A 22,212-nucleotide genomic window follows, 5' to 3' on the forward strand; every position below is an offset into this window, starting at 1 on the left:
TTGCTGTGGCTGATGGCGGGTCCGAGGTGGCCCGTGAGGAGAGCAGGGCTGGTGCTGGCACCCGGTAGAGCTGAGAACGTGTGAGCAATGGCTCCTTGCTGGAGTGGCCTTGGTCCATTTGAGGCCACCACGAGGCATCGCTTGCTGGGCACCTGGGTGCGATGCTGCATTGAGTAAAACTGAGGAAGCCAGTGGTTTTTTGAGGTTGCCCCGTGCGTGGCTGAGCAGGGGCTGCAGCAGCACGGCCAGCATGTGTCCTCCTCGCTGGGGACCCCGATCCCGCCGGTCGCGGCTGCCGTCCCCTGCTGCAGCAAGGCAAAGGCGGAGTGTGCTCAGTGACCTGCTGTCAGCGCTCACCCCGTCCTCATTAGGAGCAGACTTGGGCCAGGAAGGAGACATTTTATAGTTCAGTCAAGAGAAACATAAAAAATAGCCTTTCAAAGGCCTTGTGTCGTAATAGCCCAAGCCTCTTAAAAAATTATGTCCACACCCTTCATGCACCATTAAGTGTCATTATTTCCCTCAGTTAGCAGGCGGTGTAGTTCTGCTTGTACTTTGCAAAACGCATTACACCTCGTTCTCCAAAATGTTGTTATAGTCTGTGGTTTTCATTATAATAAAACATGCAAACAATTATTACCCAAACAGAACTAAATACAATTTAATTTTAAAATCCTCCTCCTCCTTTCACCAGTTCCCCAGTTTTTCCTTGGTAGTGTCCAAAATTCAGAAAGAAAGGAAAGCTGAAGTCAGTGTTTATGGAACAGAGCATTTCTGCCTTCCTACAGCTACAAAAGCAACGTTTGTTGCCTCAGATAACTCCTAAGCACACTGCTGTCAAAACAATTAGTGTTATTTTTCTATTATCTTCCTATTTGAGAGTAAATAGCTGTTTCATGAATATGTTAATTACCTGGTAGGTGCAGAAGATAAGTGGATGGTATATCTCCACAAATGATGATAAAGCTTCTATTGTATACAAAAATTTCCAACAATTATTTTTTACAGTACTCTGGGTCAGGCAATTGCAGTTAAACTGTTCACAACTGGACCCGTTCTGCTTTGAAAACTCAAAGATTTAACAAAAGTAACACCGTTGTGCAAATGAAGATTTATTCATTTTTTTTCTTTTTAAAGAAAAAGCAGGCAGATGAGCAGTCAGAGCTGAGTCCCTGCAGCAGCTGAACATTTAAATCCTGGTGTATTTCTGTATTAAGTTTTAAAGGCTAACAGAGAGGTTCTGAAAAAAAGGATATTCAGTTGTGTAAGTACCGTGGGGTGGTACATCTGTGTACTAGGAAATATGTGATTTTTTTAATGTAAAGTAACACTAGGTTATTCCATTTAAATTGGGCTGTCTGGGGCAGAAATAATTTGTGAATTTATCTGTCAGTAGGAACTGCAGGTTACTGGATAGATATGTTTGTTTATTTTTTATATCATCCAAATATTTATTTTAGTGAGCCTGTGCTTATTTTAAACTCTGGAGAAGCAGAAAAGTGCTGGTTTTCCTTTTGGAAATGTGTACATTTAGGAAAAAAAATTCAATATTCTGCAAAGTTGAATGCACCATTGTGCCAGATAATTAAAATGTAAATTTAAGTATCTATGCCTGCTTTGTGATTTTTTTTTTTTAATACTTTTAAGTTAGTTGTCTTTTAAAACATGTGGTCAGCTGTTGTATTCACATATGGTCAAATGATCAAAGTCTGAACTCCTCTCTAATTGTCCCCTGCTGCTTGTCTGCTCTGTCCATGATCAAGGCCTCAGCAGGTGATAAGAAAGGCATGAGAACAGGCTGGAAGGAGAATGAACTACTGAGGGGCCCAAGCTGAAAGAAATAAAGACTTCCAGTACATCACCCTGACAGTAAAGAACGAAGAAAAAGTGAAGTCTGGTTAGTTCTTATTTTTTCTTTCTTTCTTTCTCGCCTCTTTTCCCCCCCTTGCTCACCAATCTGCATATATTTTTTTTTAAAGGCAAAATGCAAATGTAGTCTCTGTGTATTCTCAGCTCATATAAAAGGCAGAACCAAACAGCCTACTGCAGACGTGTTTATTTACTTGCTAGGAGGAGGAAGCTGCTAAGTCACACAGTTTATAGTATTTCACATGTTTGTGGAAATCATTGCAATTCTTTTCACTTGTGCTTGTCATTGTTTGCCTGGAGTTCACTTTGCCAGATGGTTCTTTATTGTCACTGGTGTCCACACCTCGCTCTTGCATCACTTCAAGACCAAATGGTGTGAAGAGCTTTAATACTTAAAGGATTTAGTAAAAGTAAATCCACACTTTGTGGAAGGTTCATTCTCAGCTATTCAAGCAGGTCTAGCACTGATTCAGAGAGGGAGTAGCTGACCCAAGGAATGAAGAAAGGTTGAAATAAATGGATTGTTTTTTGCCATTCCTGTTTGTCCCCTGCTCTCTTGCAGTCAAAATGCCAATAGAAAATTAAGGATCAATATTAGATTTAAAATGAGAAGTTAGTAGTTAAAGGAAGGAAGACGTATTGTCAGATCGCTGTCCCCCTCCCCCCCAGTCAGCGTAGAAAACAGTTGGCTGCATTTCTTAAGCTAAATTTCTTAGCCTTGCAGAAATGTATTTGTATGCATCATGTTTCTGGAACCATGTGAGGATTAATTTTTTACATGAATTTGCATGCAAATAGAGCACTCCCTTTTGGCTTCCGTAGAGTTGATTCTTGATGTTTGCAAACACTGTCACTCAGATGCAAGAAGTGCGATTGCCCCATTTTACAGATGAGGAGGCAGTGGCTGGCTGAGAAAGAAGTAACATGCAGACTGTCATTTGAATATGTAAGGTTGTGTGGCAATTTATATTTCATCATTAAAAATAGGTTTGAGTGCCTATTTCTCTAATTTTGCAGGTGTCTGAAGACTGTTTGTCCAGATGACTACAGCAATAAGGGTGGACAGAGAGTGTGTGTCTCTGCATGGATTTAGCAGAAGCCAGGTGTGAGAGGATTGAGAGGTTATTCTAGAAAAAGCCTTGTGATCAGACTATTACATGGCTGCTGTAAAATAGGCAAACAAATTAATGGGGTATATCTGCAGAGGAAAGAACACACATTCCAACCCTGCTGCAGTCCCTGGAGCTGTATTCACTGTCGTAAGTTTTTTCTGGGGATGGTATGGCCAACTCCAAAGGGCTGTATGGATTTCAGGTAGGACATCTCTTGGAGCGAGTTCATGGTAGGAGGGGAAACATATCATAACTTCTATACACAAGGAGGGTGGTGGGGATGGAGGAATATGATCATGTCTCTGCATAGGGCAAAGGGTGAGAGAGACTTGAAACAAAGGGTTTGGAGCATTTTGACCGTGAAGATTTGTGGAAGGGAGGGCTGCAGTCCTGCCGGGAGCTCTGCTGGAGAGTGTCTGCCTCAGCAATGACCCACAGAAGTGAAGTGCCCCATGGAAATCTCAGCACTTTCCTTCCCTCCCTCCTGTGTTCCTTTCTGGGGTGTGAGCTGGTTTCACTTGGTCATGCTCAAGTGACTTCCTGAGCCGGGGTCGGTGGAAGTGCAGCGCTGAGGAGGTGAAGTGCCTACCACAAGCTACCTTTAATGTGAGAATCGGTGGAACTGTTTGCTTCTGAATGCAGTAAACAGAGAGGCTACCAAGTGAGGGCAGTGAAGCAGGGTGTATAAATGAGCTTAAGAGACAGCCAGAGGTTTTATGAGGGGTTGGGTGGGGAGGTAGAAGGATGTGGTGACAGAAGAGAGAGGAGGGGATAAACAGAGTAGGCAGGGTGATCATCTTCTACTGCTAATTCTTCACAGGAAAGCTGTGGCATAGCAAATGCAGGAATGTATGTTCCTCATGCTTGGTTTACACATTCAGGCTCTGCTTTTTATAAAATGGGTGGTGTTGGGCTCTCAGCCTAAGTTTCTCTTGCTTATCTACCTCAATGTAAATGGAACCTGAAAGGATGGTACTTAATTTCTTGCTGTTAATATTTGCTTTACAGCCCATAGTGACTGGAACAAAAGCTATGGAGGGATCCCAGACCTGGCTGCTGTAGCTTCTCCCACTCCACCTTGATTGCTGAGAAATTGCAGCTTCTGATCTGCGGTGAAAATGCCGAAAGCTTTTGTTGTCAAGGGGAACTTTTGCATTTGCTCCTCTACAGCATTCCTACCGTGTCCATCCAGCTCCCTGTTAAACGCTCCTGCTCAATGAAGGGTGCATGATACTGTTTGGTATGTGAGCTCTTCGGAGCGCTCTGAGATGATGCAAAGCTTTGTCAGCTGCAACAGTTAGTTCCTGCCTGGTCAGTGTGGGTTTTTCTCTCAAGGTTTTTCTCTCCAGCCACCTCTGTCTTGTGCCCTTTGAGCACAATTTTGGAAAAGCTGGGGTGGGAACATAGTTCCCTTGCCATTGTGCGATTATCTAAGACAATCTGTACAGTAGGTGTGAGTTAACAGAGCTGAGTATCAGGAATTTGCCCTGGCCTGCTTAGGGTGTCTCACACATCCCATGTGCTACTAGATCCATCCCTCTGTGGGGTGCTGCTGGCTTGCGGGATGATGTATAACCCTCTGTCAGAATTTGCCATGCCCTAATGACCTTCCTGTAAATATTTATTGTCCAGAACATCTAGAAGTAAGAAAGAAGATCTACCGTGATGGGGGACACACAATGGGAACAGAGGCAGTCATGTTTAACCAGCTTGCAAATTTTATCTTCTGCCATTTGATCCCCTGTTTCTTTGGGAATGAAATTGGCAGTGTCCAAAGAAAGCTCTTGAGAGTCACTGTTGTCTCTGAGACTTTCTAGGCTGATGTGATCTGGCTCCCTTCAACACAGCTGAGGGGCTTAATTTTATAGACAAAGCACAGCCTTGATCGTAAACACCAATGGGAAGGTAGAAGTGAATTCTGCTTCTCTAGTGGTATTTTTTGTAGAACACACTGATTTGTTACATATAAAACAATAGCACACACCAATACATTGAAAATACCAAAATTGTGGTGGGATGGTTGAGAAGCAATGGATGGAAGTATCTTGTATGTAACGCTGTGTTAGTGTTGTAGACTCAAATGGTTTGGTGAGAAGTTACTGGTAACAGTAATGGTGAATAAGCTCACATATGCTTATATTTATGTTGGTTAATGTTTCTTTACTGGCAGAAGCTAGTCTTTCTGCCAGGCTGTGGAAAGTTCCTGAGCAAAGAGCTCTCCACACCTGCTGCTGATGGTGGTGTTGCACTGTTTCCTTGGAAAATGTGTTTGTGTGCTATTTTCTAGAGCAAACAAGTTAAAGCGGTCAGCAAATAAAATAGATTCCTCCCACTTCTCTCCTTCCCCCATGTGCTCATAACAAGTGGCTGAGGTAAAAAGATAAGTGGTTGGGTTTCACTCTTGCAAATGGTCAAGAAAATTACAGAGCCAACAAAATAAATTTCTAACTTTAATAGTCCACAAGCCCAAGGAGTTTTGCACAGCACTCCCTGGGGTCAGAGTTGGCTTTTCATCTCCGAAGTTCTGTACAGAGGAGGCGTGTTGAAAACAAGGAGTTTTTGGAGGAGTCACATGCTTCAAGAGGTTTGGGATCAACAGGAGGTGTGTGGTTTTCCTCGCAGCAGATTCGAATGGGAGCTGTGAGCAGTGGGTTTGGTGGGAGGAGGCAAGGTGCCAAGCTCTCCTTCACACCTCCTGCTGCGTTGTGCCCCCTGTGATGTGGTGGGCTGGGACGCTGCCATCCCACCGCCACCTCCCAGCCCTGTGGGACGGGTCCCAGCACCCCATTGGAAGGCAGTTGCTCCTGAGGCTGTTTTTTTGTTTTTACTGCTTTATGGGTAACTGAAGGGGATAGGTCCCAGCATCGCTTTCTCAGCTTCCTTGTGTAGGAAGCAGAGTTTGGTTTATTACTTTGCCAGCCTCCCAAGGACTGTGGTGAGACCTCTTTGCAATAACAGATTATTGAGGGAGCACCCTGGGGATAAGCAGGGCAGGCTCTGTGTGTTGTTGGACTTGCTTCTTGTGGGATCCAATCCTATCAGATGCTTCTCCTGGTTGGACTTGGGTGGGAGACAATGTGAACCCACCCTGTCCATGCCTGGGGCCTTAAATTGACCAAAAAGAAAGGGGTCAACAGAGTGATCAGTGCTTTGGTGTGGATTGGGAAGGAGGAGGCTTCAGTATGGTCTCCCCAGGTGGGTTTTGGCTGGAAAGTGCTTTCTCTGCTCTGTAGGTCAAGTGGTCGAGCAATGAAGAGAATAACCCTAATGTGCATGAATGCTGCCTGTCAAAATGATTCTTTCTTTTCTTTAAATCTACTTAAAAATAATTGCCCATGTGCCACCCTGATACGTATCTAGCAATTAAACGATAAGGTTAATATGCTACATGCATGGAGGCCAGGAAATTTGGAGGCAGCGTTGCCATAGCAACCGTAACTCTGCCCTCCCGGGCACAGGCATTCCTGTGGGGTCGGTCAGGGCACAGTTGTGGGGGTGGGAAATGCCGCCAGCATGGTAGCAAAGGGGTGGGAAAAGTCATAAAAATGTAAAAATAAACCTAACTCTTTCATCTCATTCTGTGGCGTCAGTGGCAGAGCAGTAAAAGGTGAAGCTCCCCTCCATTATATGAGTTAGAGGGAGTGTTGTCATGGTCGCTGTCAGGACACGCCAGGGACCCTGCACCTTCGGGAGGGCAGAGCTGACTTTGCTGATTTTAGCCTCCACAGATTTCAACTGCTCTCATCTCTCTGAGGACATTGTAGTGGGAAAGGGTATTTTCAAAATCACACTAGTATCATTCTTTGGCTCCTGCACCTAAATCCTAGTCCACAAAGGAGATGGCTGCTCCGAAGAATTGTGCTTCTGAAAATGCTGCTCAGTCCTGGTCCACCAAGGAAAGCATACATTCAAATGTACTCAAAATAATACTGTTCCATTAAGAGTAAGAATTTGGCTTCCAAAGGGTTCTCTTGGTCTCCCACAAACTTTGAAGCTATATAATTTTGGTCTGAGAATTACGGAATATTTGCTTTTGTGCACTTGCATGCTTGTGAGTGCTTGTATTGGTGCAAAGTGGCTGCTCGTTTCTTCTTTCAGGAGCTGGTGCTGAAGCTCTGTGCACGTTTAGTGACTAAAAGTGACAGGGTGCTATCACCCTTTGAGTTGATGGGTCCCCCTTTCTCATGTCTGTGGTGTCCCTGCCTGTGACTCTGTCACTTCCAGGCTTTGTTAGTTTAGATGATTTTTAGACTAATGGAGAAACCCCAGTTCTGAATGATGTAGTTTCTCTTGCTTACAAAATACAAAAGGAATTTGGTGAAGAAATTGGAAATGTCGGCTTGGCTTTCTCTGCGTTAATGAACTGAACATTTAAATCTCAGTTGTTTTGCAGAGATGATTCTCATTGCAGTATCCAGGCCTCACTCCTCAATAATCTCCAAATCCATTGTTTTGCTTTTGTGAAGTGGTTTGGTTTTCTGTTGCTATCATCAGAATAGATCTGTGCTTAGATATTACTGCAAAAAACCAGGTAATTTTTTAAAATGAAAAAATGTCAGCTGGTTGCTGGCAGATACCTCTCCTCTGGAAAAGACTCTTGGCTCATGTGCTGGTTATCCCTGCTGAGATAAAGCGAGCAACTGGAGCAAATGAAGCACTTGTGAAGTGTGTTACAGCTTCTCCCTGTAGTATGCAAACGAACTGCAAATCATCTCTGTTCCTGCAGGAAGTCCTTTATGAAAAGCAATGGGATGGAGAAGGAAATGGAGGGCCTGGGTGCTGGCGAGATTATTTTCAGTGGAGGGCAATGTGCGTTTGCTGTATGGTTGGGGTATGATAATAGAAGTCTGCTTTCCATGAAATGCTGAGGCTCTCAGAAGCGGGAGATGAAAGACATAGAACGATAAACTGGTACATCTCAGGGCATTTTATTTTATATTAAAACCTCAATTTTTGTAGCAAATGCATACCAAATGTGAGAGAGAAAGCCTGTTGTGTTACAAGACTTAAAAATTAAAGCATGTACAGAGCTCATGCCATTGTTTTTATTGTACTGGGACGTCATCCTAATATCACTTTGGTTTATTTGAATAAATTACATGTATTTAGCAATCGTGTCATAGGAATTTGACATGAGAAAGTCAGCAAAGGTACATGATGGCAATACCATGAAAGGCAATGTTTATGGACAAGATGTTTTCTATATACCATTGTTCAATGTCAAAACATATTTCTTCAATTTATTTTTTTTTTAAGGATGCATAATAACTTAATGTAACATTGGAACTTGGAACAGATATAACTTCAGCAGATTGATCTAACTACACACAGTACTTTGTTGTTTGACACACAAGAAGCTGCCATAGCAACAAGAAGATCACAAACTGTTACGATACCTCTGAGAAATGAGTTGTCTTTTAAAAGAATCGCAAGTGTGTGGATTTGCGTGTCAACTTCATTCAACAGTAGCCATGACTTTTGGGGAGAAATGATATCTCCAAATGTGTGCTTCTCTCCCTGTGGGATCTTTGTGGTTTATTTCAATGATGAGTGGTTTTGGGTTTTGTTGTGGTGTTTTTTTCTTTGCTGTAATTTTTTTTTCATTATTATATATTTTTTTCTGAGCTAAAGGAATAGTATGTATTTTTAAATGTTCATTATTATTTTTATATGCCATGGTAATGTCTAATGACCCTTATAAACTTAAACATCTTCCTACTTCCAGTTAAAAAGAGAGAGAAACAAGTCTGTCTTAAAGAGTTTAGGACTGAAAAAGATGGAAATGGAGCTGGCAGCACAGAGGAGCAAAATTATTTGTCCCAACCACACAGCGGGCTGGTGGCAGAGCTGGCAGAGAGCCTGCTGAGAGCAGGGATGGCTGTCCTGTCATACGCGGAGCCGGGGCTGCTGACTGGCCTTCAGGGAGACAGTGCTGTGGGCTTGTTTCAGATGTCCAGCATGTCATGTCCTGAACTCGGCTAAATATATTACATTGTTAGATCAGATAGAAGCAAGGTACAATAATGGAGAAAGGGCTGGTCGCAGGTTCTTCCCCCTCTTGTTGTTTTGTCATCAAATAGTATCTCCTGAATGGAGGTGAACTCATCTTCCTGACAGCCATGAGCGAAGTGTTGTCCTGGCTTCCAAGGTGGATGAACTGCTCCACTGAGGAGTCAACAAGCTCCTATGAGACCCAAGATGAATCAATGGAGAGGTAGGAATGAGTCTCATAAGTGCTTGGGAAAATAGTGACATAAGTCCCCACAAGCAAAGTTTTCCATGATAGGTGACAAATTAAAGCACAGAGTATTTTGCAGCCATATTCTGGTCCTGCAGACAAACCTGTTATCAAAAAGCAGATGTATCAGTGGTGGTTCACTTGTGTACAGTGCTTGGCCCATTAGACACTCAAATGATTTAATTTTGTGACTCCAGATTTATCCTCTTCTGTTTGTTTTGAAAAGATCATGTTGATGTGTCCCAAGTCATGTTATATTTCAGTTGGGGACTACCATGCATCTGTGAAAATAAGAACAAATCAAAAGACTTTCCCAGTTTTTATTAATAACACATGCAGAGAGTCTACAGACATTCATAGATCATGCTAAATGGGTGAATTTTCTTAGAATTTGTTGCTTGCTTTGTGAGACCAGTGAGTCTTAGTCATGGTCCAGGATGTACCGGGAATGCATTTGAAACAAAACGGTCCTGTCCTTAGACTGCTTTCAAAGTAAGCCCAAGACAAGAGGTAACAGAAATAGTCAGGTGGATGTGTGTAAGGAGTTGATGAGAACGTTGGTCTATGGCCCTCTCTCAGGAAAACAGCTATTTAAGTGATGACAAGCTGTTTGTTTGCATGGTGGTTTGGAAGACTTTGAAGGCTGGTTTGAAGGCAAACAATGAAGTCACTTTGTAGATGGCTATTGGGAGCTCTTCATAGCAGGAGGGACAGCAGGGGAAAAGCACAAAAAGAATCTTGTTTGGCAACGAATGATATAGCTATGGACATGTAAGGGAGCAGGAGCCGATGCTGTAGGTTCATCACACCATGTGTAAAACAAACCTTTATCAACTGTTCTTCTTATTCACCAGACTTGCTGGGAAGAGGAATCTATGGGTCTCTCCCAAAGATGACTGCATTTTGAAACAGCCAGATGTATGGCATTGCTGACTTCAGGTGGGTTTTCCTGGTCTTGCTTCCTGGTAAATCCCTGTCTTACATGAATGTCAAGCTCCTTTCCTTCTGCAGGAAAAGGGCTGTGATACACATTATGGGAAGTGGCTGTACCCTGCTGGGGATGTGTCAACCAGAGACCTGTATTGGGGTCTCTACCACCAACAAGCAGCACTTGACAGAAGTAGGAATGAATTGTGGAAAGAAACATGCAGAAAAACGGCTATTTTCTGCTTCGTGGAGCTCAAGTGGTATCTGTGACTTGAGAATTCTGACATCCACTTGCTCTGCATCTTTACATGGAGTTAGTACACCTTTGCCTCAGAAAGTTCATGAAGATGGTTTTCTTGGATTGTTTGTTTTTTAAATTGTTGGATGTGTTGTAATGTTTATAACCTTTTAGGTCCATCCCTGTTGCCTATTTCCTGGTTTTCTTTGCAACTGAGAATTAGAAACTTATTCCTGTGTGCATGTTCTTTTTTTATCCAGAACCTAGATTTGGCTGAGTCACATACCTGCAGGTTCTGAAGTTTCCTGAAAAGCATCAGCTCTTGCAAGACTTGGGATGAGCCATGAGAGTGTGAAGTGCTGCTGGTACAATGGGGCCATTCTATACAGCATCCTTTTTGGACTACTTGGGTATAAAATGTGGCTGAATTTTATATATATATATATATATATATATATATATATGTTTCTTTGTTTTGTTTTCCCTTTATGTTTGGGCTGGGTGGAAGGTGGATTTTTAATATGGTGTTCGGGAACACTTTTCTGTGAGTTTTTACATCTAATCTGCCCATATTATTGATAGGTTTTTGGGCAGAAATCTTTAGGATACACTTAATATTGATGGTGGAAAATGAGCTGTTCGCAAACTAATAACAAACTATAATAATTACTTTGCTTTCTACTTGAAATGCTGTCCTGAAGCTCTGACTGCCACAAAATTCCCAAGCAAAGCCACAGCTGCGTTTGTTGGATCTATTTAGATCCCCGCTCAGTTTCTAAAAGTGGGAATAAAGTCTGTAAATAGACTGTTCCTCCCACATGTTGCCTGTTGTGAGCTACTGTCTGCTTGGGTATCTATATACAGCAAAACTGTAGGTGTGACTTTCTGTGGTTTGACCGATTTCCATGAGTTAAAGTTGCTAAATGTGACCACAATGATAATGTGATATGAAACACTGTAAGGAAATGCTGAGCTAGTGGTCAATTTTTTAGAAAGATCTACAAAGAATATAGCATCTGAAAATTCAGAGGGAAAAAACTACATTTTGAGGACTAGAAGCCATGAGAAGAAAACTGGTTTGTAAACTCTTACTCATGTTGATAAGTGTTGTAGAAATGTAAGTTTAATCATGATCAAAAAGTTTGTGGTAATGTGAAAACCCTCGATGGACAAATTTTGGAGTGATTTGGAATCAAGTCTGGACCTTTTCTAACTTTCTTGGTTTTGCTTCAGCTCTACAAAAACTGTACCTTTACTGTTCTATATTGGATAATATTTTAGGGCAGTCAAACCTCACAACAGTTTAGGTTGTTTTTGTGGTTCTTAAATGTACTTTTGATTTTTGAGACTTTTAGAAGGACTTATGGACAAGGAAGTGTAATTAATTTGGTTTGTACAAAGAGGAGCAACATGGTAGATGTATTTTATTGGACTGCAGAAGGTGGTAGTGGCTGGGACAGGGGCGTGGATCCGATCTAAAGCAACTCAGATGGACTCAAATGTACTTAATTATTTTCCTCTGTGCAGCACTAGTAACTGAATTATTAGGCTTTAACAGCATCAAGGCTTTGTCAAAATGTCTTCAGATGTCTCAGGAGCTGAGACCCATCTTCCCTTCCCATTCCATCCAGTCCACTGTAAGTCTAAACCTCTGTTTAACTCTTCTTCCTCATGGACTACCCCAGTGTCACTTCTGGAAAACAACTGGAAGACCTCAGGTCCAGCCCTGTCTCACAGCATTTCCAAAGCTTTGCTCATCCTCTGATGTTAAAGAACTATACCAATACAAGTCACCACCCCTTTTCTATGAGGTGGAGGAAATGCAAGTGAAATGTTTTGAGCTGACTTCTCGAGAAGCATGTAAGGCCTGCTGGGTATGTGTTTCTCTTTTCTTGATCTTGACTTTAACACTTAGTGATCGGATTGTCTTTGCTTTCCTGTAATCCCTGTGAAAAATTCTAGTAGGTTTTCTTTTGACAATCACTGCTGCTGCTTGTTCTCTGAGAGAAAGCCATTTAAATATTCCTTTCATTGTTTTATTAGGCTCTGCCACCTAGATGGAATTGGTGAAAAAGGCATAACCGGGTGTTCTGCTGGGAGAAAGGAGGTGCCAGTAAGGGAGCGAAAGGATGTTCATGAAGAAAGCCATGTCATCCTGCAGCCTCTGTCATCCCTGGCATGCTTTGGCTGAGGTGAAGCAACTTGCAAGAACCACATGGGAGAGGACAGTTGCTTGCAAAAACGTTAAAGTGCCAGGGGTTTTCACCCCTCCCTCTCTATTTAGCATCTGCTAGCAGGAGAAACAGTTGAGAAGATGGAGATCCTGATCTCCTGTGAGCCAGTACAAAGGAGCCATAGGGGTGGGGATGCTCTGGTATCAGTTATGGCTGGAGTCAACCTCGGAGGAAAGCAAACAGTGGGAATAAAGGTCACAGAGGAAAGCAAGGAAATCATCTTAGAAAAAACCTCTGCTGCATGGGATTGCCATGTGTAGTGCTGCTGAGCATCTTGAAAAGCAAACCAATAGCACAAGGGTGGGAATTCCCACTGCATCCCCCTCCTCTAGCCCCCTCACCTCTGTCTCGAGATCAAAAAGGCAGCAGCAGTGCAGACTTCTGTCTGCGTGAGAACAGAGCCTGCAGAAGGGAGCTGCCGCATGGGAAAGCCGCTCTGTGAAGATGCTTGAAAAATAAACAATGAAGTATCAGTACAGTGTGAGGCGGCTACCTGGCACTCCCAGAGAAAAGGAGGAAAGGAGAAATCATTTGTGTTTGGGAGAGACAAGAACCTGCCTTCCCCTCTCTTTTGAATGGCAGAGTCTTCATTTTCCATGTACTTATCAGACCAGGATAGTGTTTACAGGGAAGGCAGTTTGATAGAGTTAGATGCTGCAGGCAGCATAGTGTTTGGGAGAATAGGTTTTGTCAGATTTTGTTTTCTGCTTATTGAAGGCTAAACCCCCCTAGCACAAACCATCTTGCAGTTTTCACTGGGGAGCAGGACATTAATGGTACATGCCAGCAGTTCTTTCCTCGTCTTGAACAAATGATGGAAAAGATTGAGAGAACTCGAGGGTTTTCTGTCCCCAAATTCTTGGCATTAGCCAGATCTCTTGCTGCACATGACAAAATCTTTCCTTGTGGTATGGTTTTAATATAACAAATTGATAGTAAAAGAGAAGATCAAAGTGGTGGTGAGCCATTCCTGAAAGAGACACTTATGTCAGGTGCCTGTAAGGATGTGAATGGGGCTGTTTTTCCTTTTTCTCCATCTGGGTTTCCCAAGGAAGCTGTTTTGCTGCACGTTTGGTGTTCCTGACCCACCACATGGGAAGCCTTGAGTAATCCCACACTGCACTGAGCATGTTTGAGAAGTTTTGTATGACAAGATCGCTAAGTGTCCTGCCCTTTGCTCTGCCCCCTCTCGTGTTTGTCACATCTAATAATGGGCAGAAATGTGGTGTGTGCCACTGAACACGGGGAATTTGTTTGTGTTCTGTGTTTGCCACAGCCTTTTAATTTGGGAAGAGAGCGTGGGAGCAGGGAATGGCTAAAAACACTTATCTTTGGTACCTTTCTACCATAGGCCACATACAGCTCTTAGGGAATGATGTGAACTTCAGCTGAAGCTTTGGGCTTTAGAGTGGCAGTCATGTCTCAAGGGGCAGTCTTAAGTGCTACAAAATGTGCTATCTGTTTCTACAGATGGTGAAGGATGTATCAGACATACTGCTATCTGTGCTGTTATCTGTAGTAGGGATACTGGGCACTGCAATTTCCAATGAGGATGTTGTCATGTTGTATATTGAAAGGGAACTACCATAGAAAGATCAGCAGGCTGTCTTCAGCCCTTAGCATACTTGAAGTGCTCACATACTTTTTACAATTTGTGTTGCTGCCAGGTACAGGACTGTACTGCTGTAATCAATGTGGACTTTTGTCTCTAATCTCAATGTAAATTTGGAGCCTTTTCCTTGTAGAGAGCCCATATAGCCAGGCAATAATAATAATAATACTAAGGTGTAAAAGTGCAGGAGAATCCTGACTTGTAAGTTCCTAATGATTTTTCCATGGTCACATATTTCCCTGCTCATTGAACATATATATCTGAGAGCCAGTCCAAGGGCTTGCCTAGTCTGTGGTACACCTGCTCTCAGTTCATAGATGTAGCAGGCTTACTTGTTCCCACAGCTGCCTCCTATCTTTTCTTCCTCCTTTTTATTTTATCTTTGCATGTTCAAAACATAAGTGAATAATACAGCACAGCAAGTCTTCTGGGAACGTGAATATTTGAGGGTTCTTTCCTCAAAACATGTGAAACAAAAACAAAAATGAAAGAGGCTTTTAAACCAGTTCTGAAATCACAGAGGGAAGTTGCTAAAGATATTGGTGGGTGGAAAAGATATGGTGGGAGACAATTTGTGGCCAGCTTCAATATTAGCCATTTTGGAGGGTGAGATCAAGATGAAGTTGAAAGCTTCAGTTGTCTTTATTGCCTAGTCCAAAGGAAATTTGGGCTAGTTTAGCTGGTATGTTGGCAGGAAAGGAAGGCACACATAAGAAATTATTTCCCACGTATTTTCCTTTTTTTCCCTCCTTAGTCAGTGTAAATGGGGACAAGGTCCACTTTTGGATACATATGAGTATTCAGCAGTCAGCAGGGAAGCTTCCACGAGGCGAATAAAGACCCTGACAAATCAGAAAGGCATCTGCCTTGTTCTGTAGACTGTGTAAGAAGCGGGGGATCTTAAATGAGACATGGAAATTAGGTGGATTGCGCCAGTAGGATAGCATTTTTGAGAAGCATCTGGCTGAGGATTGTACAATGTCTAGCATGGGTGCTTTCTGGGACAATTCCCCATCCAAAGCTCAGTTCCATTTGCTTTATGTCTGGCCCCTTCCAGGAGCATGTTGTGGAGATTTCTGCAATGATGGCAATCAGACTAGAGTGGGATTCTGGAGCATGAGTGCTTTGTCAGCGTGATATTGCACCCAAGTGAGGGAGCCCTGCTGACAAGATAATTTCACTGCTTCTGGGACCTGGCTAGCATTTCCAGAGGAAGTCTTGTGTATGTAGTGGCTCTGAGCACAGGAGGAATGTCCTCTGAGATGGCTGAAGGCAGGAGGTGTACCAGGATTAGTGCTACTCTTGGGTAAAACCTGATAGTTGCCCATCATCCAGAATATTTTAATACTGTCTTCAGGGTATTTCCTCTGAGAAACAGATTTTTGGATGACTGTTCTTATCTTTATTTATGTTTTTGTATGCTTTCTCAAGCTATTTTTCACTTCCAGCTGTGAAACTGAAATACAACATCCCTTTTTTTTTTACCTTGTGCCTTGCATGGTTGCTATGTACTAACTTTCTTATCTCTGCTGCACTTTGTGTGACAATGACTTTTGATATCAAGCAATTTAATTGCAAAAATGTAGAAACAGAAAAACACCAGACAAAACCACCAAAAACATATGACAAACCCAATTTTGCTGTGCCTATGAATACATGATAATGCCGCAAGGACAGCTTTTGTGCCAAATGAGTGGGAAAATTGGTATGGAAAGCAATGTCATTTGGTGGTCCAAGCCTAGGTATTATGACTAGCTTCTCTTTCAGCTTTATACCTTTGATCAACAGAGCTGTTGGGCTTCTACTTATTTTGAGCTTCTGCAGCAGGCCAGCCTTACTTGTGGATTTTTTTTTCTTTACAAATTGGATCTATATTTTGGAATTCAAGGCCTTCCAATAAAGGGGGCTGGAAGGAAAAGCGTAAAAGCCATTAAATGCTTCACAAACTTAAGCAAATTAACCTTGGCACAAGGGCATAAAGAACCGGTACCCTCTGCTAGAGCTTGTGAGGAGGTTTCATTCTGAGCTGGCACTACTCTGCATCATGGACCACATCCCCAAAGTCAGCTGCATCCTTGTGAAGTCAGTGGAGTTCTGCTGGCACCCACCAGCTTCAAGTCTGGCACATTGAGTGTTCTTAGGAGAGTGATGAAGACAAGTTCCGTAGATGGCAGAAAGGCTGCATCAGTGCACTCAGAGAAAGAAAAAACCCTCTGCTTTTAGCCCAAAATGCATTTTGCTCAGGTATTTAGAAGATTGCAGGAGCAGCTTTCTGTTGGAGGCTTAGAGCTCTGGGACTCCAAGGTGAATATATGCTGTAGTGTCTACAGAGCTGAGCCCTGTGTAATGGTTCGGAGGGAGGGAGAAAGCTGGTGCCAAAACTGCTGTCTACTTTGAGTTGCATGTTGGCCAGTTCTCATAGTAATATCTAATAATACTCTTTTTTCTTGGTTTTGATATTATCAGCAAAAAATGTCAGGAGTTTTGTGGTAAAATAACTTTGTGGTAAGATAATGTTGGTTTGACAAAATCTGTGGGGATTTTTTTTAAACTCCTCTTTCTACCGAATGTTTCCATATCCTGTGGATGAACACGGATTATGCTCTGTAAAATTACCTGAATGTTCAGTAGAGCATGAGTGGGGTGAGGAGAGGAAGACTTTGAAGCAGTGTGTTTTAAGCTCATCAAAACTTTGAAGTTGGTTGAACTCAATTTTTAAAAATAAGATAAATACAAAACTTTTTATTCAAATTTGGGATGAAACTGTGTATCAACATTTTAACATTTCCTTTGGATGGGAAATCTTGTTGACCAGAGAAAATGGCTTAAGTAATATAGCACTGTTACTTTGGTAGAAAGGGCAAGAAAATCAGTATTAGATCAAAATAATTGATACTGCAATCAATATTGCTGGAAAAAACCTGGTAAGCCGGTGCGCCATCAAAAGAAACTTGGAGAAAGACCTCTTAGTTACAATCAGCCATCTGGATCGATCTCTTACCGGGAGCTTAGGGAAGTAAAACAAACATGTGAGGGCAGCTGTTAGGAAGCTGATTCTAATGGTACTGGTTTGATTGCACTGGTGATTGGGGTGCAAGAATGGGGAGACCTTTCCCAGGGAGTTGTGTATGAGACCTTGGTGCACCATCACAGCTTTTCTTCTTACACACTTCACCCTTTTGAGAAGCGGTTATATTTTTTGAGAGGAAATATGCATTTCTGGTTTGCATTTTGTAACTTGTCTTCTCTTCCAAAGGAAAACTTGGTGCTCTGAACTTGCTAACTTCAGCAGGCATCCGACACGTGCTTTGGAGGTGATTATTCTCTGTCACTGGGGCAGGTATCTTTTCCTGTGAAGATTTCTGCCGCCTTCAAGGAGTGATGTCCTAAACGGGTTTGTATTTTTAGCAACTGTGATTTATGTTCTGTGGGCTGTGTCTTTAAACCATGCCTCAAAGAGGGATAGGTTATTTTACAGAGAAATCCATAAAGTAATATATGCTTCTGGTGTGACTTGCTTTAAAGCTGTGCATTAATTCCTGAGAACTGAGGTCAGCCTGCCTGTGCTGAGATCTGCACAATGACATTTCCATGCTGGGACTCATTTCATGCTGGTGTGAGAAGCAGGAAGTAATATTTACTGTATGAAGAGACATGGTGCTACTACTACTACTGCTAATAACAACTAAAAATACTAGTGCAGTGCATTTTAAAAATTATTCTTTTTTTCCTTAAGTCTCAAAATGCTTAATAGGATTTTCTCCAATTTACAGAAAAAGTAATGGGAGTGCTAATGAGAGTTCAGTTTTTGTAGGAATCTGTATCAGGCTCTGGTACAGACCCAAACTGTTGGCTGCAACTGGGTGGAAAAATGCTATATTGCTTTGGAGTTTTTTGCTTTTGAGCTTGTAACATACTTGCTCTGCTGGTCTGGAGACACCTTTGCAGGATGGTGAACCATCCGGGTTCTTTAAGTAGTCTACTTCTTTAAGTAGTAATGCGGATCAAAATGAGAATGTAGTTTATCTTTGACTCCAGTCAGCAAATGGTGCTGATTGAGAGAAATGCTTCAGCCTGGACTGGCCTTTCAGTGCAAGCTGAAATCATCATCACAATTAAAAAAGCAATCTTGCCGCTGCTCTAACCCAAGCATCTCGGGTTTGTCAACCCAGTAAGAAGTCGTACTCCTATTCCCAACTCACACTCTCTTCAATTTCCTGGAATTTCATATAATTCCTATCTAAGGTCTCATCATAAAAATGCAGGAGCCAGAAATATTAAGAAGAAACAAAGGTGATGATAGGTTCCAGGCATAGGAAAATGTCTTCTTTGCTTAGTGTTAGGCTTTAAACAAACTTATCATAACCCATGTACTTTATAATGGAGAAACATCAAGAGGTAGAAAACGTGACTTTATGCATTTCACATATGGAGGGAGAATTCTCCTTGGGAAACCATAGTCTCTCCTCCATGGCAGAGGAAGTAGAAATTAGTCAGGACAACAAGAGCAAATACACTTATCCCAATACCTTTAAGACCCTAAATAGTCTTATGCATAATAGTCCAGCTGAGAAAGAGGTATTACTGTTGTTGGTGTTGGTTACACCATTGTAGTATTTCCTCCACTCCTCGGTGCTCCATACAATAAGTCATAACTTACAACTCTCCATGGTCTGAACAGAACATAAATCTATGGTGAAGATTTATACATAAATTATAGATATTAAAACTTAGTGCTGCATACTTTTCAATGATGTTAAACTGGTGGTTATGATTCAACAAATAGAATGTGGTTCATTGTGGATTTAAGAAAATATTGGTGTATCTCTGTGTTAGACATATGTGGAGGAATATAAGAAGGCTGTAATGTTTTTCATGTGTAACTATGGAGGCATGCTTTGATATCAGAGAATTGCTTTATAAATGAAATTGTAAGAAGCATTTAAATGTCAAGTATCCTTCGTCTTGTTCATTCAAACACAGAATATTTATGAGGATACTGTTAATAAAGCATCTTCGACTCTGACAGAGACTGGACTTAGGCAGACTGTTTAAAAGCAGAAAGGACTAAAAAGTGAGAAAAGGATGTTTTCAATGAATTACTTTGAATATATCTTGCATGCCCTTTTAAGGGTTTTGTGAATTGCTACAGCAATTTGCTAGGTATTAAAGGGAACAAATGAACAGGACCCTCTTTTTTGCAAGACAAAGAAACAAATGTTTTAAGATTTTCAGATTGCTTCAAAAATAGCTTGATGAAGATGGACATTATAACAAATGAAATATTTAACTAGAGTGACCCTCACTGAAGTGATGTCAAGGGTAATAAGTAATACAATTGTCACATTGTATGTAATCACTCCTTTGTAAACTACTGAGGCACAATTATTTTAAGTAAATTGAAATGTCTAGTAGGGACAATGCTGTTTTTCTTTAGCTAAAAATAATATATCAAATCCTTATTTAATCTTGTAAATGTTGCAGACTTTAAACATCAAGGCTGGAGAATTTCACTCTTTCAGTTTTATTCTTTATAGCTGAAATCTTTGCTCTGAAGCTTTTGTACGATACAAGTATTTACCAGTTTCAGTTCAAATGACAAAGAATAGTTATCCACTTAAGTTGATTTTCCTACTGAAAAGATTAAAGAGGTTTCATTTGAATGGTACTCTCGAGACTTGCTGAAGTGTTTGTGATGGAGTAGCTGCAAAATTGTTATAAGAAGTGTGATTGAAGAAAAAGCTTCCAAATTAACCAGGCATCCAGGAAGCAGTGTTGGGTCTCGAGTTTGTCTTGAGGATGCAGACAGCAAATAATGCACCCCTTGTCCTGGTACCACAGCGTGGTCTTGCGCACAGCCCGTGGGTTTGCTTTGCCATCTCCAGTGATATGGCAGGAAGAAGGTCAGGCAAACGCCACACAAGCATTCAGCACATCAGAGCTTGCTGTGAGAGTCACTGAGATAATGTTTGTGTTACACTCTCCCCCTACATTTCTTCTTCATAGGCTGCACTGTCTGTAGGCTCTTTGGATGGGATTTGCAGGAGCAGAGCATGAACACCTCTTCTCTGAGAACTCTGGCCTTTCCTTTTATGTGTGGCCAAATCCTTCTTCTTTAGCCCCTTTACTTGATGTTCCCCTGGATTATTGTGCCTTTGGAAAGCTTTCTTCTTTTTATTAAACATGCACATAAATGTTGGAGGAAGTGCCGTGTGGTGTCAGAGCTATCAGCTCGTGGCCAGGGACACGACACAGAACTGTTTTGGATGCATCAAGGAAGATGCCCAATTACTTACTTTTTCTTCTTAGATGGTCAGAGTGGAGTCCTCTTGTATTCTCTCAGCATGATTTTTTAAAATAACGTCCTTAATTATTAACTAGTCTGAAGCTTTGTTTTCTTGTGAAGCTGTTGCTACCCTTTTGAATCAAATTATTCAGAAGTAACGCATTTAGCCCATGTTCTGGAGGGAAACTGGTACCATTGTTTTCAAGATACCAGAGGAAGTGGCTAGCAGTCACTCTGGTCACCAAGCCCTGTAAATCAGGCACTGACTGATGTTTGGGGATTGCTGTAGTGTCCAGTGTCAATTACTGCAAAACTGCCTGAAAATTCTTACCATAAATTTCCTGAATCTATCCATAGCAAGCTGGAAAGCAACGTTATCTCACAGATGAATTTACCATGGACTAACTCAACATACTGCCCTGCTCCCTTTGGCAACAGGAATCAGAACTTCAACCTTTGACTGGAAAAGAAAGAAACATCACTACTTGAGCTTGAAATAATAATAATAAAAAAATCTTAACAGCAGCCTTCATAGCATTAGATGATATATTTTCTCAGGTGCCCCATCACTTGTAGAGAGGTGCAGTAACAGTCTACAGAGGAAGTTCTGTTACCAAAGTCAAGTACCTTGATGTCGTTCTGGAGACTCCATCTGAAGGAAGAACAGTAGCCGCTACAATTGCTAAACAGAAGAGATTTCCCTTTAAGAATCACGAGGAATATGTGGAGCAGCAGCTATCCCTGAACCTTTGCCCCCGGCTTGTTCAAATTTCAACAGGACCTTTTGTGATTCCTGTTTTCAAGTTAACAGGAAGCTTGTGCTGAAAACATGGCACATCAGCTAGAAACTCTTCCCTGATGAGTACTGAGCTGGTGGCTTCTGAGCTTCCAGTATCAGAAGCAAAGCTGATGCTGAGTGACCAAACTCTGGAGTGTGTCCTCTTTAGTTGTTCATCGCCACTGCCTTTGAGAACCCACACAGAGGAGTCTGTAGGTGACACTGGCTACAAAGGCCCAGTGCTTGACCTTGATGAGCTTAACATGCTCAGATCCTCTGGTATCTTAGCATGCCCTGGAGATGTGGGGCCCTTCTAAGCCCTGCCAGCCTGAGCCTTGCAATATCCTAACTAATCAGATCAATCTGAAAACCTGAAGCTTGTTCTTTCTCCTCCCAGGTAAAGAATACTGTTTTTTTTTTTTTTTCCTGAGGTATATTATCTCTGAATACTTGTTTGACTGTGAATTGAATAACTAAAAAACATTCATATTCTCATCAGACAGAGATGAGCTATTAAGATGAAAATTGTTAGATAGCAGTATAATTGGATTGAAGGGCAGTATATGCCATTAGGTTCTGAGTTTTTCCAGAGAAGTTGAAAACATGTCAGATCTCAACCTGGATCCTTACTTGTCCAGGTGGAAGTCACAGTCCTATTTTACCAAAGCTTTCGCAAGCTTTTCTTACAAGCATATTAAACCCCAGTGTTGCCATATTTCATATGACAATAGTTATGTCCTTTGCCTCTGTTCTGGCTAATGTTTAGCTTTATTATCATTATTATTACTTCCTACTGTTCTGTTGGGAGCACTAGTTTGCATTTAATTATGGATCATTTGCAAATAACCTTTATGGCCCTGATTCAGCAAACATTTCTAGCAGGTGTGTAATTTTAAAGAATGAGCCAGTTTGTCTGTG

The 22,212-nt window shown here is 41.7% G+C and overlaps 1 long non-coding RNA gene across 1 annotated transcript in view; it reads left to right on the forward strand.

Moving 5' to 3' along the window:
* Positions 1-1,767: 1,767 nt before the first annotated feature.
* Positions 1,768-22,212, forward strand: part of LOC139828855 (uncharacterized) — a 31,362-nt gene continuing 10,917 nt past the window's right edge. The window contains exons 1-2 of the long non-coding RNA XR_011740903.1: positions 1,768-1,897; positions 17,487-17,624. This is a non-coding gene — a long non-coding RNA (uncharacterized lncRNA). The remainder of the gene's footprint in view (positions 1,898-17,486; positions 17,625-22,212) is intronic.

This window comes from Patagioenas fasciata, chromosome 11 (assembly GCF_037038585.1).
Source record: "Patagioenas fasciata isolate bPatFas1 chromosome 11, bPatFas1.hap1, whole genome shotgun sequence".
Classification (NCBI taxonomy): domain Eukaryota; kingdom Metazoa; phylum Chordata; class Aves; order Columbiformes; family Columbidae; genus Patagioenas; species Patagioenas fasciata.